The following is a 19197-nucleotide window of genomic DNA, read 5'->3' on the forward strand; positions in this document are numbered from 1 at the left end:
TATTTTTATTACATTTATATGAGACACACGAGAGAGAGAGAGAGAGAGACAGAGAGAGAGAGAGAGAGACAGAGAGAGAGAGAGAGAGAGACAGAGAGAGAGAGAGAGAGACAGAGAGAGAGAGAGAGAGAGGAAGGAGGGGAAGGGGGAGGGGAAGGGGAGGGGGAGGGAGAGAGAGAGAGAGAGAATGCAACAGCACTCATGGGGAAGACTGAAAACAACTTTTGAGAGTCAACTCTCCCCATGGAGCAAGTGGAACCATGTCACCAGGCAGAAGCTGGGAAGGTGGAGCAGAGTCAGAAACCCCAATACTCTCATATCTGAGAATGGTGGGCACTTCATCTACTCCCAACCCTGTTCCTGTCCTGGAGCACATGACCACAACACCCCACCTGAGGATCATGACTCCTTGTCATATAGCACAGAGCATAGAGTTCTCCATGCTAACCAGGTGTCTAGATGGGCCCTGAGGGTTTAGCCAATAAGCTTCCCTTCCCAGACATTCCTTCCTGCAAAAGGTTTTTAATTTCTGGTCCACCCTGAGTAAGTTGCATACCTCCATTTTCCACTATTAATAAACAGTTTGAATAAGGACTATTTCTCTCATCAAGAACTGCAGTGGGGGGAAGCCTTCATCACAGGGACACTCACCCTGAGCTAAGCCAGAGCGCCCCTCCTCCGGCTCATCACTGGCCCTTCAGGCCTCCCCATTCTCAACTCCTTGTGGTTCCCAGCAGCACCTGGGTACCCAGGAGTATGAGAACAGGAACCTCAAGCCTCAGCCTGTGTGATTTCTCACCTGGAGTTGAGGCCCCCATCTTAGGCTGCATTCTGCCACCCACCCAGACTCTACATATGAAGTTCCAGGCTTGGCAGAACCAGATGGGAAACACAAGACAGGAAGTTAATTCAATCTCTCTGTCCTCCCATCTCCTCTTGGCCTATTGGCATAAAAATATATATTGATTGATTGAATTAAAAAAAGACTCAGAAATAATCCCACACAATTCTAGACACATGATTTTTCACAAAGAAGCCAAACAGATACACTGGAGAAAAGACAGCATCTTTAACAAATAGTCTTGGCCAAACTAAATAGCTTTATGTAGAATATAAATATATCCATATCTATCACCCTCTACAAAACTCAACAGATCACAACACTAACAGAAGACCAGGACCCCTGAATCTGACAAAAAGAAGAAGTAAGGAATGGGCTTGAACTCATGGGCACAGGAAAAGAATTTCTGAACAGGATACAGACAGAACAGACGTTAAAACCCAACAATCAATAAATGGGACTTCATGAACCTGAGAACCTTCATATGGCAAAGGATACCATTAGGCAAAGCGAGACCCTATAGAATAGGAAAAGACCTTTACCAATTAATTATACATCTGATAGAACTATGGTACCTACAATATACAAAGTACTAAAAAAAATTAAACATCAAGAAAACAAACAACTTGGTTAAACTGGAACACAGAACTAAGCAGAAAGTTCTCAATTGAAGAAACACAAATGTATGAGAAGCACTTAAAGAAATGTCCAACAACTACCTTGAGATTTCATTTACCCCAGTCACAATGGCCAAGACCAATAAAAAAAAATGACAGTATACGCTGTCAAGGATGAGGGGAAAGGGGGATGCTTATTCATTGTACAACCACTACAAATATCAGTGTTGCAGGATCCTCAAAAAGCTGGAAATCAATCTAACACAATATGCAGCTATATTACTCTTGGTCACATACCCAAAAGACTCTATATCTTTCTATAGAGATACTTGCTCATCTGTGTTCACTGCTGTGCTATTTGTAATAGCCCAAGACTGGAGACAACCTAGCTGTGCATCAACTAATAATAATGAAAATCCAGACAATGAAATTTATACAATGAAATATTTTGCAGCCATTAATAAAAAATGAAATTATGAAAATTTCAGGCAAATGGATATAGCTAGGAAAATCTCATCCTGGGTAAGGAAACCCAGACCAAGACAAATTTCGCATACTTTCTCTTATATATGTGTTGGGAGCCGACTCATAGCTATCAGTTTTGTAGCCATCTTGCGCCATATATCCTGACAAGAGACTTGTTTTCAACAGCCTACAACAGCTGAGCACACTCTGATAAATATCTTGTTTATCCCATATATCTTGTTTTGCTGTTTAGTGTCCCCAGCTTCGAGGCGCATGGTGCATGTGCTATCCACGCTATACACGCCTGTAAGGTGCACGTGATAGCCACACCTGCAAGGCACATAGTATCAATGCGCCTACAAGGCAAATGGCAAAAGCCTATAAATACCCCAGATTTCCCTTCAATGAGAGAGACAATAAACGAGACTTGAGACTTGATCAAAACCTCTGTCTTGTCTCTTCGAGTCTCTTCCCCTTTATTCCCACTCTCTCTCTTGCTAGACCCTGACCTGCAGACCAGAGCAACAGAGTGGTCCGGGACATATACGGATGCTATCTTTTAAGCTTTAGATATGTGTGCCTCAAATCAAATATCCATCATGGTAGAAAATAAGGGACCAGGGACAGGGTCTTCCAAGAAAGGGGAAAGAGTCTGTAGTGCTATAAAGAAATACAGGAAACAACACTAGGAAGGTGAAATGTGGAGGGGGAATGATGGAGGAAGGAGTCAGGAAAGGAATAACTAAAACCAAAGGCCTTCTGAAAAGCAATATGGAAACTTACTACTCTAGAAGCTCCCTGAAATATATACATATATGAAAGGAGCATAAATGGAGTCACTATATAATAAGATAATGCCTCAACTGCACATCCTGGAGTACGAAGTATCTGCAGCATCAGGTGTGCCTTACATCATTGGACAAAGCAGTCCATAGACAACTGCTCCCCCCTTTACCCCCAATACCACAGGCTATTGCAAATGCTATTGGTTGCTATCCATACATGATGGTAAGGCCCTATTGCTGAAGACACAACTTACTTATGTCATCAAACATGTAGAAATCAAGATGGTGTGCAACTAGAAGCTTCACCAGAACTGAGCTGGTACATATATGGTACTGGAAGTTGCTCTACCAAAGTACCAAAGGAGCAAAGCAATCATCAGAACCATCCAGCTACAATCGCTCAACCTACAGCACTAAGGCGCATGTCTGATACACTGGTGCAGTCGTGGCACAGATGTTACGGTAATAACCGAGCAGTTTCTGTCAGATTTAAGACCCACTCCATGGGACAGAACTTATAGGTGACACGGAGGTTATATAGGTCATGGGCCTAGGGAAAAACCATTACTGTTACTCTTCTAAGGGGCATTAGCAATAAAATGTAGCCTAATGATATACTCCTATGCCCACAGATGAGAGCATCTCTCAGCCCCTACCAGAGAAGCTTCTTCTTGCAATAGATAGAAATTGACATGGAGACCCACAACTAGATAATGTGCAGAGAATGAGATGTCTTTATCACCCCCCACCCTCCACCCTCCCTGATCAAGGCTCAGGGATCTGTACAGAAGTAGAGGGGAAAGACTGGAAGAGCCAGAGATAGTGGATGACTCCTAGTAAACTGTCTCCCAGATTACAACAGGAATGATAAAAATAACTCACGGAGACTTCAGTAGCTTGCCTAGAACCTGTACAGGTTCAAACCAGACAAAAATCCCAGAATGGAGGAAGGGAAGTGGGCACAAAGTATCATCCCTAACCAAGAAGCTATTTGCAATGCATACCTTCTAGTAGAAGGAAAATTCTTTGTCTCATATGAAGTATCCCTGGGAATATTAGCCACATACTCCAGGGCAAGCTGCCCAGGAGTAGTTAGCCACACAAAACCAACTCCATGAGCTTTGTTTGGGGGAAGGGTAGGGCACACAACTGTTTTGTTTTGTTTGGACTTTTTCTTTTTTTTTTTTTTTTTTTTTTGGTTTGTGTTTTGATTTTCAGTTTTGGGGCTTTGTTTTTGCCTTGAGAGAGGGAAAGAACATGCAGTTGGGTAGGTGTGGAGGAAGGAAGGATCTGGGAAGATTTTAGAGAAGGGGAAAGTATATGATTAAAATATATTGTATAATTTTTTAAAATAAAAATATTATTTATTGCTGTTGACTTTCCTTCTAGGATCTGTTCCACAGTTACCTAGCAACAGCCAGGTGTGCCTGACTCACTATAAAAGGGGCTGCTTGCCCCTCCTCTCTCTTCTTTCTTCTTCTCTTGCTCTTCTCTCCCCATTCCCCTCTGTCCTCTCCACTGCTCATGGCTGCCTTCTACTCTCTTCTCTCTCTCTCTCTCTCTCTCTCTCTCTCTCTCTCTCTCTCTCTCTCTCTCTCTCTGTTTCTACTACTCCCTCAACTCTGTCCCCATGCCCTAAATAAACTATTCTATACTATACTCATCCTGTGGCTGGTCCCTCATGGGGAAGGGATGCCTCAGTATGGGCCCGTGGAGGCACCCCCTTCCCCCACACCATACCTACCAAACATATCCCTCACTTCTCTTTCCTTTTTATAAAACACAACAGTTGTTATTTTTAAAAAGGCATCATCAACACTACCACAGATATCACACGGGGGCTCCTTCAGGCTCCCAGTTCCTCTATCCGAAGCCTTTGGTTTGCATTTCAAATTACCCATGACCTTCAAATCTCTTCATCTGTGCCAGATGCTTAACTGTCAGCTCTCTCAGAGCAATATAGAGGGGTGAGTACCCAAAGCCTAGTCGGGGAAACCCCCAGTTATGAAAGCATTTTGTAACTCCTGGGTGGTGCTCAGTCATGTGAGTCCTGCCTGAAATATGACACTTGGGAAAGACCATTTTTGGGCATTGCTGGTATGATGACATCTTTGCAACTGGAACTGACATGGGTTTTGTTCCAGGCGCTATGAGTAACTGTCCCCTCCCTGCCTCCCGAAGCCATGTTTAGGTGGCACAATGGTTCGAGATTGCCAAAGCCAGTTCCCACAAGCTGTCTCCACATGCCCAACTCTAATCTCTTCAGAAGGAGAGCCAGGGTCCAGCACGAGATCACGTGGGACAGCAGATCAGAATCACGGGTTCGTGCAGCCCAGTGGGCCAGAGAGAGGAGGGCTTGCTGGAAGACAGACATGGAGGCTAAAAAACAGCACATGAGACATAGACTCTAAATATAAAAGGAGTGCATGTCAGCTGTGGTCACCTTCACATGAACTTTGTGTAGAGAAATACTACCCACTTTGGGGTTGGATGCAGCTGTCTGTATTATAAAGTAAGCACATAATTAATGACTGCAACAACCAGTGCCGTTTTCAAAGTTCACTTTCATCTCACTTCTGAGTCACTAAGTTTGTGCTTTGGATTAGATTGTACGATGCTGGACCTCCATCTTCCTAAGGCATCCACGGATCTCCAGAGTATGAGGCTTACTTAACATTCTGATTAACTTATAGTCACTGGGTGCTCACTCAGCCTTAGGCGCAGTTACCAGTAACGTGTTAGCACTGAGAGTCTAAAGACCAGAAGCCAGGCTCACCTTCACTCTGCAGGGAAGAAATGAGGCAGTTAGAGGCAGGTCCCGCAGGAACGGGAGGCTTGGGACCCACCCAGCACTTTAGTTGGGTGGGTCTCTAGTTAGGATCCAAATAACTTATTTCTCCTGGATAGTGCATTTTAGGGGCAGCTTAGGGGGTCAGCTTTGCCAAGAGATAACAGGTGTTGGGCATCTGTGGTCGTGCTGAAGTGTCTACTGCAGTGGGAGCTAAGGCTTCGTCCTCGGAACATGCACATACTAATCACATGTGAACACACACATGCACACACCAAGTGAACACACACACACACACATGAAAGCACACTCTGCTGGTTTCACATTAGCTGTTTCTGTTCTTTTCAGTCCTACCTCCCACGTCTTGTAAGCATTAATTCCTTGGGGCTGGCGTACAGGGCCACACATGGGCAGCATTTATTTTATTATAGCTCTGCAAGCTGAAGTGTGACATGAAGATGTCACCAGTGTTGCTCCTTTTGGGGACGTAAGCGTCATCCATCCCCAGCTTGTTCTCTGGTGTGTAGGCAATCTCTACCCTGCCTGGCTCTTCACTCCAGCCTCAGTTTGCTGCTGTTCCCTTGTCCACATTCTCCTGCTCATAAGATAACAGCAGACTGCATTAGTACACCTGAAGAGACTCAATCCGAATCCCGGTGCCTCTGTAAAGTCACTGTCTCTGAATCCAGTCCCACCTTGAGGTTCTCGGGCTGGAAGTGAATGCATGACTCAGTGTGTCCTTAACACTGATCAGATTCCTGTCAGCTTCGGAACCCCGGGTGGCGTCTGTGCACTGGGATCTATCTTAAACATTAAAAACATTGCAGACACAGAGGCTCCTACTATAAAAAGCAAACAAGGGGTATGATTTGCATCACAAAGGGCAGAAACAAAATAAAATCAGATCAAATGCTCAAATGAAACTGGAGAGAAAAGAGGACTGAAATGCAGCCTGGTGGTAGAGCACTTGCCTGAGCTTGTGCAAGCCTCTGGGTCCCAAACTAGCACATGAAAGGAAGAGGAGGAAAAGAGGAGGAGGGAAGAGGGGAGGGGAGAGGATGGGGGCAGGGAGAGGAAAGGAAGGAAGGATGGGGGAGGGGAGAGGAAAGGAAGGGAGGATGGGGGAGGGGAGAGGAAAGGAAAGGAAGGGGGGGGAAGGAGGGAGTAAAGAATAGGACAGGGTGGGAAGGGGGAGGGGAAGAGGAAGGAGAGTAGGGGGAGGGAGAGGACAGACTAGAAGGAAGGGAAAGGGAGGAGGAAGGGCCAGATAAAAAGAACAGTTTTTATTTTAAGATTAATTTTTTGTTTTACCTGCATGCATGCATGTACACCATGTGTATGTCTAGTGCCCCGGAAAGAAGAGCAAATCAGATCTAGAGCTGCAGTTACAGATGACTGTGAGGTGCCCTGTGGGTGCTGGGAACTGAACCCAGGTCCTCCACAAGGGCAGTGCAAGGTCTTAATTGCTAAGTCCTCACTCTAGCCCCAAGAGCAGTAAAAGATTTTTTAAAAAGGACACAGACACCTCGTAAACAGGCAGACGAGTGCACTAAGGAGCCATCCCCATGACCTCCACAGGCAAGGAGCGGTTGGTCAGAAGGGGCTTCATTAAGAACGAGCAGCCGCGATGTCTCACCAGGTGAGCAGAATCGGACACAGAACATCCCTGCTAGGACCTGCTAGAGTTTGGGTGGACAGTGCCTGGGAATGGCTACTTTGACTGCACTGAACTGTTTCCACATTCCCAGTGTACTCTGTGGACCATGCTGCTTGCTACTGTGTCTTGAGAAGAACACAGCTAGGAACACTGGCTATCCTCCTGTTCTCCAGCCCAAGAGAGGGCTGGCCCTGGTAGCTAGATACCTGTTTGCCTTAGAGATGGAATACTCTACAGGGTTCTGAGCAGGTAGCTGGCCTGGAGGATACAGGTAAGGGAAGCAGAGCTGTGGAGCTTCTGAATTTAGGAGGCCTGTTGCCACAGAATGTCTCTCCTGTGCTCCTAGAGTGACTGTGAGTTATCCTGTAAGTGGTGATGACCCAGGCATTTTGCCATAGCGACTGTCTCTCCTGTATCCCAGAAATCCATGGGTGATAATATTGATGACCATCAGGCCAGGGTGGAGCAGGGAGCCCAGAAGTTGTACAGCTGTGGTATCCTGGTCATTGAAGAGACTGCACACCTCAGGAGGAGGAAGAAGAAGAAGAGGAGGAGGAGCAGGAGGAGGAGGAGGAGGAGGAGGAGGAGGAGGAGGAAGGTGGAGGAGGTGGAGGAGGTGGAGGAGGAGGAGGAGGAGGAGGAGGAGGAGGAGGAGGAGGAGGAAGGTGGAGGAGGTGGAGGAGGAGGTGGAGGAGGTGGAGGAGGAGGAGGAGGTGGAGGAGGAGGAGGTGGAGGAGGAGGAGGAGGTGGAGGAGGGAGCTGAGCACAAAGTGTTCTGCCCTCCAGAGTGTCCACAGAAAGGAATCAGAACACAGGAGGAAGGGCAGAAGCCAGGAAAGCATCAATTCACTGTAGATAACAGCAAGTCTCTGGTGTCCCTTCACAAACATCTCAGAGGTCCTCCCTGCAGGACTGTTGAAGGCATTCTGGGAAAAGAACAGAAAGGCACGCCAGCCTCTGCTACTTTCCCAACTAGTGTTGCAAAATACACCATAAAGGCATCAAAGAGCAAGGGGAAAATAATGGGTGGTTTGAGTAAAAATAGCGTGTTGACAGAAAGCCTAGACATGCAGCTGAACTGAGAATATACAAGAAGGAAGAGCTCACAAGCAAAAGATCAAAGGGAGGGGCCTTGAAGGGAACTGCACAGACTCCCCACATCTGCAGGGATGAGGCTGGGAGGGAAAGCTCTGGAGAACAGGTCCCCCACTTTGTCTGTCTTAGTTACTTCCCCTTCGCTATGGTTAAATGCTCTGACCAAAGCAACTGAAGGGAGAAAGGGTTATTCTGGCTATGGTTCAAGGACACGGTCCTTCATGGTGTAGAAGGAGACAGCAGGAGCCTGAATGAGCTGGCCACACTGTATCCACAGCTGAGAAATAAACTCATGTAAACCAACTCACTTCCCCCTCCCTTTCCAATTTATTCAGTCCAGGATCCAGGATCCCCATAGGAGATGGTCTCATCCACAATTAAGATGGATCCAAATCAGTGAATACAATCAGGTTCATCCCTACAGGCATGTGCAGAGGCTCATCTCCCAGGTGATCCTGGGTCCTAGCAGATTGAAAATTAACACTGACTATCACAATGTCCGTGGGGTTGGGGAGAAGCCTAATGGTGGAGCAGAGAGGACAGCTGGACCTGGCTCTGAAGAGTCCAAATCCAGCCTGTCTAGGGACCTTTGTTCCTATTGCTTCTGGAGAAACTGACAGAAGTCCAGAGGAACCAGGGTCCCAGGGAGATGATGGAGGTGTTTGAGGATTCTGGTGTCCATCCAGGTGACCTGCAGGTTTGAGTCACTCCTCCCAGTAGGGGCCCACACACCTGTAGACCACCTGCTTGATCCTGGTTTAACTCTTTCTGTCTTGCTACTGCTGCCTAATGGATGCCAGAGTTCCCTCTAACTGATGAATGGATTCATCTAATGAATTCATCCATTTCCACAAACAGAAGGTACCCAGAAGGCAGCAACGGCAGGGAGGGGTGCAATACTCAGATCCTGAGGGAGCTGGAAATGATGTCATGAGCCCAGTGAAGAGCTGCTAAGAGATGGTGAGGACTGTCCACGCCCCTATTCCTATCCTCCAACTGACTGGCTGGCAGTGCTTGGGCAGCCACTGGCCAGAAGGCCTAGCCACACAGACCAGAGGGTTCTCGTAAACACAAGCATAACAGCAGAGGTGCATCAGAGTCTGGGGAGCATGCAGCATCGGGCACTCCTGATGAGACCCTCAGTCTTACAGCATTGTCCACCTTAGTCTGTTAAGCAGGTCTCCTGCTCTGCTTCCAAGAAGAAGATGAAGCAACAGAGACAGCATAGAGTCCTGAGGACCCAGAGTTGGTAACATTCCATCAAGGGCATCGTTAGGTGATGAGGGGCAGATAGAGAGCATGGCCACAGTGCTCTGCAGACGTCCCCCACAGAGTGATGGAAACATGGGGACAGTTGGAGAATACCCAGGCGGCAGCAGGCAACCTAAGGTCTAAAGGTCAGATGCAGGCAGCCTGAGAAGGTCAGGGGCTTTTGCACAGTTTCAACAGTTTCTCCTGAATTGAAACATTTTATCCAGGAGGGAAGGTAAGGATCCATCTACAAACTTTCTCAATGAACTCTACTACTTTGCCAGGAGAGAGGGGAAAAAAAATAAAACAAACAAAGACACTAAATCAAAATGCACTGTATATATTTTTTCAAGTGTTATGTGCACTACAGCTTTTGATTTTGATTCATCCATTCATCAAAGAAGGAAGGTTTTGAGATACTACGACAGACAGACAGACAGACAGACAGGCAGACAGACAGACAGGCAGGCAGGCAAGTTTCCATCTTGTGAGACCTGTACTTGACTCAGAAGCATGTGGGAATCATGAAATTGTGGAGTTGTGAAGGTTCTCTACTGTGTGGGGATGGGGGTGGGTAGCTTTGAGCAGTGTGGTTACGACTCTCTAATTGCAGTGCTGATAAGAAGAGATTACAAAGGTAAAGGAGTCACAGACCTCAGAGCTGTTGGCTCAGGGGCAGCGAGCTGACCCAGCATGTACAAGGTCCTGGATTCTACCCCAGGGCTTCAAAACCAATGGAGATGCCTCATGCCAGGCACCTGGGTCACTGGATACTTTTCTGTAGTTCTCCCGCCACCTTCCACTTTTGCATATGATGAAATGAATAATTTTATTCTGTGACATGCTCGCTCCACCTCACTGTGAGACCAAGGCAACAAAGCCAGATGTCTGATAGAAAGGACCATGATGGCAAAGCCCAACATCAGACAGAAATGTCCGGAGAAACTGTGAGCCAAACAAACCTTCTTCTTCTAAGTAATTATCTCAACACGCTAGGCACCGGTTTCATTGCTGTGACCAAATGCCTGACACGAGCAACCTAAGTATTTATTTGGGCTCACAGTGTGAAGACAGCCCACAACAGCAACGGGAGTGGCTGGCCTTATTGCACACCCAGTCAGGAAGCAGAAAGAGATGAATCTGCAGTACGGCTCTCTTTTCTTTAGATTCAGCCCTGGAACCCACTCCAAGGAAAGTTCTGCCCACACCTAGGGTGTGTCTCCTCACTTCTACACCCTAATCTAGATAGTCCCTCACAGACACACTCAGAGACTTGTCTCCAAGGTGATTCTAGAGCTGTCAAACAGAGAGTGGGGAATAACCCTCACACTAGGGACTCTGTTCCAGTGACAGGTAGTTAACTGATGTGAGTTCTTTAAAAAATCTTTCTATTTGTAAAAGAAATTTGCATATTCTTTAGAATAAAAGAGACACAGTAAGAAAAAATGTTTCTTCCTGGGGTTGGGGGTTGGGGGTTGGGGCATATCAATGACAACTTCCATTAACTGAGACAGGATATCTAACCTGCCCCAGAACAGCCCAAGTAGTACCTGATAACTCCAAATAGAGGATGCAGGGGGCAGCTTTTCCAACACCCTAACTTCCTGAAAGACTGAGCCCGCAGGGGTTAAATATGTGTATTCCTGTTTAAAACATTGGGCTATATACATATATATACATGCATATATATATATATATATATATATATATATATATATATATATATATGCATTCATATATACACACACACATATATACAAACACACACACACACATCTCTATATATCCCAGCCTTTTTATGACATTGGCAAAAGCTCATAAAGTTTTCTTTATGAAGTTCCTTCATTTCAAGAGTTTTTGACCCAACCAGTCCAAACAGGTGTCTCAAAAGAAAACATCTGAATACCCAAGAGGTGTGTGGATGAGGCCCAGAGTCAGTAACCATTAGAGAAATACAAATCAAAACCCAAATGAAGCTCTGCTTCCCACAGGTTGGAAAAGCAATTACCAAAAAGACCACAGACAGCAAACACTGGTGGGGGCAGGAAGAGCAGAGCCTGCACAGTGTTTGTAGGGAGCATGGACAGCACAGCTACTGTGAGGGCTTCCTCAAAACATATCAAAGACAGCTGCCATGTATCTGATCCAGCCACCCCACCTGCATTGCCTGCATTCAACAATTGGGAAAAAAAAATAACTCTTTCTACTAGCTGGAAATCAGATGAAAATAAAAATATCTTTATTTCCTGCCTTAGTCAGGGTTTTACTGCTATGAACAGACACCATGACCAAGGCAACTCTTATAAGGACAACATTTATTTGGGGCTGGCTTACAGGTTTAGAGGTTCAGTCTATTATCATTCAGGCAGGCATGGTGCAGGAGGAGCTGAGAGTTCTACATCTCATCTGAAGGCTGCAAGCAGAATACTGGCTTCCAGGCAGCTAGGATGAGGGTCTTAAAACCTATGTTCACAGTGACACACCTACTGCAACAAGGCCACACCTACTCCAACAGGGCTATGCACACTCCAACAAGGCCACGCCCACTCCAAGGCCAGGCCCATCCCAACAGTGCCACTCCCTGAGCCGAGCATATACAAACCATCACATTCCCCATCCAAGCTTATTCTTAGGCCTTGCCCTGGAGCAGCAGGGTCAGGGGAGCCATATGGAAAGTCGTCTCAGAGAATTTCACTCTGCTTTCTTTCTGCAGCTCTCCTAAGAGACAGGCACTCTGCGGCAAGCTTTTCAGAGCAGGTAATTCTCCCTCGTGGGCTCTCCTTATTTACCTGCGTACTAAGTTCACTGTGGTGGGTGGAAATCTCTCAAAAGTGGTGAAACCAGAGTAGATCTGAAGGAGAAACCTCCAGAGTTCCTGTATCCCCAACAACAGGCAGGGCAGCTGGTCAAACAGGCTTGCCAGTCCTTTGTTGGAGTTATTTACAAACATTTTCAGCTTTCAGACTCCTCTGTGGAGAGGGATTTGTGGATTTTTCTGCTATCAAATGTCTTTTTCCTCCAGTTTCCACTAATCATCAGGCCCAGACTGTCCCAGCTGCACACCCAACACAGTCTCCCTAAGAGTCTGCTTTCCCAGCTCCTGGCCTGATGCTGTCTGTCTCCATCCCCTTCCCTATCTCCTGTCTTCTGGGACCATCCCCCAGTGAGCATAACACCCCAGCCAGTTCAGGTTCTGCCTCAAAAATAGCCAACGAAAGGTTGGAGCTCAGTACCCTCAGCCATTCTATACCCTTTGGCTGTCTTGGTTGAGATCTGAGCTGTTACAAGCCTAAAATGGAAGGCCAGAGTCCTGATGGTGTGCCCATAGCCAAGGATCCAGCTGTTTCTAAAGCTCCATATTCTAGTTTTACGAATTATCCAACCAACAAGCTCCCTGGAGGCTCATGGCAGTTTTCTCTGCATTTTTTTTTTTCTTTAATTGTGAATCATACTGATGTAGCCTGTACCAATCCAACAGGGAGAAAAGTTTGCCTTAAGTAGAGTTCTCTGAGCCGGGCTGTGGTGGCGCACGCCTTTAATCCCAGCACTTGGGAGACAGAGACAGGTGGATTTCTGAGTTCGAGGCCAGCCTGGTCTACAGAGTAAGTTCCAGGACAGCCAGGGCTACACAGAGAAACCCTGTCTCGAAAAACAAAACAAACAAACAAACAAACAAAAGCCCAAAACAAAACAAAAAAAGTAGAGTTCTCTGTCCAGAGTCACACAGCCTTCAGAGCAAATGTAATGGCAGTATCTGAGTCTCCATTGGCTAGCCCTCTCCTCTGGGCAAACCCTGGCATTTGTTCCCTGGGGCCATTCTAAGTTTGGAGAGTTTTTGCTTGGTTCCCAGGCCTTCTGAGGGAGTGCAACTGGGGAAAATTGAAGGCTTAGCCTTGACCACTGACCTCTATGCAGCTGATTTTGCCCAGGCTCCTGAAGACTCAGACTGGAGGGGCAGAGACACAGCACAGGGACAAAGATGTGTTAACTACTCTCTGGTGCTGTAATAAAACACCGAAACCCCAGCAACTTGAAGAAGCATTTGTTTGGGCTTATAGCCCCAGAGACCATGATGGCTACAAGTAGCAGGTGTGGGGGCAGGAGCAGAACCTGGGAGCTCACATCCTGAACCACAAGTAGGAGGCAGAGAGAGTGTGTGAGAGAGACAGAGACAGAGATACAGGGAGATACAGAGAGAGAAAGAAACAGAGAGAGATAGACACGAAGATAGAGACAGAGAGAGACACAGAGATAGAGAGAGACAGAGAGACAGAGAGAGAGACAGAAAGACAGAGACAGAGACATAGAGAGCTCAAAATGACACCTCCAAAGCTTTCCCAAACAGTGCTACCAATTGGGGATCAATTATTCAGATGCCAGAGACTATAGAGGACATCTCATTCAAACTACCATACAAGGCATCCCCAGGGCTCCTTGGGCCTCATCACCAAGACACCAGGCAGCAGGTGGTCCAGATGAAGACTCACCCTTAGACACACACAGTACAAGCTACTTGTGAGGCCAGAGGAAGGACATCTACTAAGCTTGCACATCAAGGCTGAACCACCTCTCTGCTTCCTCCTCCCTTGTAAGCACCTGATCTCTGACGTCCACGAACACCGCTGAGATACTATTAGGTCAAAGAACGGTCAATCTAAGGCTGGTTTTATACTTGAATATTCTTTTCTGTTCCCTCTGCTGATGAAATTTCAAGTCCAAATCATTAAGATCAGGCTGAACAAAACCTGCTAGATTAGAGTAATGGCAAAATTGATGTGCAAGGACAATCATTCTCCCTGAGCCTGCATCATTTTTAACATCGGGAACAGATGTAGTCCTTCAAAAAAAATCAAACCAGTACCTGGTTCAGTGCTAATAGAGTCTCGGAACAGGGTAAGAGCATGAATCAGCTCACTCAAGGCCCACAGAAAGCAGTCTTCATAGAAGTAAAGATGTTCTTTGCCTGTTCTGTCAGATAACTAAGGGACAGGGGGTGTGGGGTACAGGATGTATGGGATATGAGGATTTCAGAGGGCACCTTGCTTTCCAGACACATGGTAGACTATCCCCTGAACATGCTGATAGAAGATGTCCCATACAGAGGCCCAGTGTGGCTTTAAGACCCTGGCCCTTTTCTGGAGCTTTCTAAATACATAATCCATTATGCAAAACTCTAAGGCTCAGCCATGTTTGTCAGAAAGCCCAAGCTACAATGCTTGCCTTGCTTGGAGACCATCCCTGAAGGCTAGAGGCTTCTGCAATTGAGCCTCCTGGTGGCCCTGAACCTACCTACTGCCCCTTGAGACTCATCTTGCATCTCCTTGAAGTGAAGCCCTTCCTTCCCTAAGAAAGACCTCACTAGACCCCAAACTATGGGAAGGAGAACAGGTTGTCCAATCACCTGTGGTTCTTTGCGTGGGATGGATTGACTCAAAATAACCTAGAGCCATGTGGGATGCACAAGACCATGTGGGAGGCAGCGGTAACATCATGGAAACCTGAGAGGCAATCACCATGGCAACCAGCTCTCTAGGCCTCTCTTCCCCATGGTGTGGTCCAGACTTCCTCTCTCCAGAACATGCAGCCTGAGAAACTGTTCCACACCATGCTGCAGGACCTATCAGGTCTCTAGATTTGCAGAGCTGGGCAAAGATGAGCATCTGGTACATAGTCTCTGCACTAAAGGAGGAACCCAAAACCTACAACCTTCCCAGAGCCTCAGGTCCAACACTAATGGAAGGTTCCCCCTGTTAGATGTTAGTATTAGACGTCCGACCGCAACTCAGAACAGACCACTCCAGACCACATGGTTCCAAGGGGGAGAGGTTTATTCAGGAGATGGGGCAAAGGTGGGGGGAAGAAGATGGAATAAGAGGGAAGAAGAGGAAGAAGAGATGTAGAGGCCGGCCATGACCATGTGGAGAGAGAGGAAGAGAAGGGGGAGGGGACAGAGAGGCAAGAGAGTAAGAAGGTAAGAGATTAAGAGATTAAGAGTGAGAGGAGGGGACAAGCAGCCCCTTTTATAGTGGACCAGGCCTGCCTGGCTGTTGCTAGGTAACTGTGGGGAGGAGCATATCTGGCTGTTGCCAGGTAACTGTGGAGGTGGAGTTTAGACAGAATACTAACACCCCCACCCCCACCCCACCCCAGAGATAATTAGTTAGGATAAAGTCATAATAAATAGACCGGGCACTGCAGGTAATGAGTGAGAAAATGGAGTCAGATAGATTTATGGGGATGAAGTATAAGAAGACAAAAGGGCAGGCAGAGCCTGGAACAGGGTAGCCACAGCCAGAGAACACCAAAGAGGATCTGGAGAGAGGCTAGGAGAGGATCTCCAATGTACCTGGGCTGGCTCTGGGCTCTCACACTTCGGAGGGTAGAGCCACGTGTGGTACGACTATTGGAAGGACTAGGTGGTAGTACTTTGCTCCAGCAGTTATAGGAGACTCATACAGTACCATGGGGGCAGGAGGTGGCTTTATTTAATTTTGAGTGTGCTCTATGGCTCTACTGTTCACTGGAAGCAGCCAGCGATCTATTCCATTCGTGAAAGCCCTTTAGTACCGTGGTGTCTAGAGTCACAAGAGTGTTGCCGCTCACACGGGAGACAGGAAAGGAGGGACAATGTTCTGCAAAGGATTTTTTTGCTTTTGTCCTCAAGTCCGTTTCGTATGAAATGAAAAAAAAAAGCTTAAATTAAAATGAATCACCCGTAATGGCTGACATTTGGAAAAGCAGTGATAAATCTTCCATATATACAGTTTTTTTTTCTCAAAGAAATGTCTTATGTTAGTGCAATTATACGTACGTATGGGTGCCAGTGTGCTAATTTGGTGTATGTATGTAACATGATGACATGTCACAATTCTGTGTCATGTGTATTTCTCTCTCCTTGGATGTTTACTATGTAATGTTGGGGACTGGGGAGTATCTTATCTAGTTCTTTATAAAATATACAATAAACACTACTTTATCACCCCATGCCATTGTTAATTTGAGACTCCCTCTCCCCACCTTTCAATGACTCCAGTGACCTCTGCTCCACTCTCAGTTCCTACGACATCACCTCCTCTGGCTTCTGCACATAAACAAGAACACAACACTGGCTTTCCTGAGTAGCGTTTGGTTGACTTAACATTCTTCTCTGTGGAAAGGATCAAAGGTGTGCAGAGGTGTGCTCCCCACCGTCGCCCCTGCACAATCCTACCCAGACATCAGCTAAGTCCCCGAGAAGGCAGTTCATCTTCCTTTTCTTTGCTGAATTGCTGGCGATCACTCCCATCACGGGGGGGGGGGGGGGTTAACACACAGTGGGGGGATCCCACTTGCTTCCTTGGCTTGGCTTTAGCACATTTCCAAGTGGATGGCCCCTTAGAAACTCAGGCGAGCCGTTCATTTCTCAATCCAGAAAGTAGGCTTCGCCCGTCTTCCTTTTGTTTATCCTTGAGCAATTAGTGACATCACATCTTTTACAAAAGGACTTCCAGGGATGACAAGTCTTGACCTGCTTCATGTTCCTCGCTGCCTCTTGCTCTCCCTGCCTTCTCTCATGGCATGAGGAGTCCGGTTTACTGGAAGCTTGGGTAAACAGCAGTCCTCTGAGTAATTAATATCCAATTAGGCCACAGTTTCATGTCTTCATGAGTCAAGCTCTTGCCCAACCCCTGGGAAGAATTAAATAGGTCAGGCCTCTGTTTACAGAGTAGAGCCATGATGACGGCTGCAGGCAGTGCTCGAGTTATCTCTGGTAGCTGGAGGAAGCCGGTCCATGTTCTCATGTTGGTCCTTGTGAAAGGGGCCAACCGAAGGCCAAATGATCGATCTCAGACCTGCTCTGTGGGAGGGTTCGAAGCTCACTGATCTTAAACCACTATCTCCTTATGCTGACCTCGAGGAAGGCCCAGCCCGCCCTGTGAGTGACAAGCTCACAGCAACTATCCTCGTGGGCAGTCTTACCACAAAGGATACCTGTAGTGAGTCTCCCTACTGACTAATGTCTAAGCTGCCGTACAGTTCCCAATTATGGATTAGATTTTGAAACGTATACATGTGTTCACATGTGTGTTTCTGAACATATGGAGGCAGGAGGCATCCTCCAGTGGTGTTCTTGCCATGCTGGTTGACTTGCAAGCCTCAGAGATCCACCTGTCTCTGTCTCCCCATGCTGGGATCACAAGTGTGGCCTCCAGTCCTGGCAATTTTTTTTTTAAAATGAGAGTTCTAGAGGTCACACTCAGCTCCCATGCTTGTAAAACCAGTACTTTATGGACTGAGTCATCTCTATAGTCCCTCAGATATTTTAAATATAGATTCCTCCATACCAACAGAATACTCGTTCTTGTAATTCTTCTGTCAGCTCCATAGCACAACCCGTGTGTTTTATATTTCCCTTATATAGAAAGGTCTATATGCATCTATCTCCCTGTGTATTTTAATCAGCTTTAGATTAGTTATAATAATCAGTGTAAGTGTGGTATAAACATTGTACTCTACTTAGGAAACAGTGGCAGGAACAAGTCAGAAGAGATTCATTTTTTTTTCCCCTGAATAAGTTCTACCCACAGTTGGTGGGATCAGGATATGGAGAGCTTACAGACGGGCCGTCTGAGACTGGGGAGGACAGGGAGCATGGTGTGGGTGGTGAGCTCACTACGTCCACCAACCACGGTGGATGCTTTGCTCCACTCTTGCGCACACACCTTCTAAGAAGAAAAGCATTCTCTGACATAAGCACAAGGTCATGGTGACAAAGACGTTCTCCAAACAGCTGGAGCGAAATTGGTCAGAGCATTTCCCGTGTTCGTTTGCCGCTTTTGTTGTTTTGTTTTGTTTTGTCTTCGGTCTGTAGGGTCTGGCCTGCCGCCTTTGGGTCCTGTGGCCATGATGTGCACATCTCCTGTGCTAAGTAGATCTTGTTAGGTGTTTCCCAGCTCCGGGTTGCACGTCTGTTTTTACTACTATTGTTTTGTTTTTTTTTTCAGGTTTAACATTTTTCACTCTTGTCTACCTCATATTTATTATTTTCTCCATCCTATTTCTGGGTTTAATTTTTCATCTCTTAACGTGAAAGGTTAGATCTTTTCTTAGCTGTTTCCCACAAACTTGAACATGCTGTGTTGTTATTCTCATTTAGTTCAAAATAGTGTTAATCCTTCCTGTGACTTCTTCTCTGACCCATGAGCTATTTAGAAGTGTGTTGTTTAACTTCCAAATATTTGGGGGTTTTCCAGATTCTTCTGTTGTTGACATATTAAATTCTGCTGTGGGCAGAATATAAACTTTGTATGATTTCAGTTCTCTTAAATCTGCTGAGGCCTGTTTTTGGGTTCAGAACATGATCTGTCGGAGTGCACATACAAAGAATGTACGTTCTGTACCTGTCATGGTCGACACAGTCACATCCACAAGGCATCTTGGCAAACAGTGATTTTTAGACCTAACATTTTTTTAACCTACTTTGTTCAAATTTTTAGGGGTGTGTGTGTGTGTGTGTGTGTGTGTGTGTGTGTGTGTGTGTGTGATGTGGAAGTGTTCATACCATAGAGCACATGTGGTGGTCAGGGGACAACTTTCTTGGGGTCAACTCTCCCCTTCCATTTTTATGTGGGTTTCAGGATTTGAACCCAGATCACCAGGGTTGTGCAGCAAGTACCTTAACCCACTGAGCCCTCTCACTGGCCCTTGTTTTCTCATCC

At 46.4% G+C, this 19197-nt stretch overlaps 1 long non-coding RNA gene across 2 annotated transcripts in view; it reads left to right on the plus strand.

The window, feature by feature from the left end:
• The first annotated feature begins 12101 nt into the window (after positions 1-12101).
• LOC143444109 (uncharacterized) overlaps positions 12102-19197 on the plus strand; it is a 57558-nt gene continuing 50462 nt past the window's right edge. For both annotated transcript variants that reach the window (XR_013113675.1, XR_013113676.1), the window contains exon 1: positions 12102-12256. This is a non-coding gene — a long non-coding RNA (uncharacterized LOC143444109). The remainder of the gene's footprint in view (positions 12257-19197) is intronic.

This window comes from Arvicanthis niloticus, chromosome 12 (genome assembly GCF_011762505.2).
Source record: "Arvicanthis niloticus isolate mArvNil1 chromosome 12, mArvNil1.pat.X, whole genome shotgun sequence".
Classification (NCBI taxonomy): domain Eukaryota; kingdom Metazoa; phylum Chordata; class Mammalia; order Rodentia; family Muridae; genus Arvicanthis; species Arvicanthis niloticus.